Below are 619 nucleotides of genomic sequence, written 5' to 3'. Positions count from 1 at the left end.
TCAAAGATTATCTTAATTATATTTTAGTTTTTTTATATTTAAAATAAAATGTTTGTTATATCCCAGATCTGACAGTAGAACGATTTACACTAGAAGTTTGTAAGAGAAAGTAAACAAGAAGATTAAACAGAGAAATAGCGGCTRSTTTTCTTTTATTGAAAATAGAAATTACAAACTCTCAAGAAACCCTAATCGACTYTCATATGATTTTGAATCTATCTATTACAAAGAGAATTCTCTTGATGCTCTTATATATCTATTTCTCTATCTGAAACACTCTATTTATAGGCAGTAACCCACGAAACCTGGATAAGTTTGACGCTATCCAACACAGGAATAGCCTTATCCAGAATAAGGAATCTGAAGATAGTCATCTAAAAGATAACAGAGGACGGCACAGCCAAATAGTCTCTTGTCAAAAATAACAGAGGCTCTGTTAGCATCACCAGAGGCTCTGTGAGCACTCACAGAAGCTCTGGTCTTCACAGAGGGGCTCTGGTCCAAGGGACTTAGAGTCCAACAACTCTGGTCCTTACAGAGCCTTGTAGAGGCTCTGGTTACCACAGAAGCTCTGTAGTCTTTGAAAGAGGCTCTGGTCTCCGTGACTCTTTAGCACAGA

Source organism: Cynara cardunculus, assembly GCF_001531365.2.
Source record: "Cynara cardunculus var. scolymus isolate 2C chromosome LG 13, CcrdV1, whole genome shotgun sequence".
Lineage (NCBI taxonomy): Eukaryota > Viridiplantae > Streptophyta > Magnoliopsida > Asterales > Asteraceae > Cynara > Cynara cardunculus.
Note: the sequence above shows the minus strand (reverse complement) of the source record.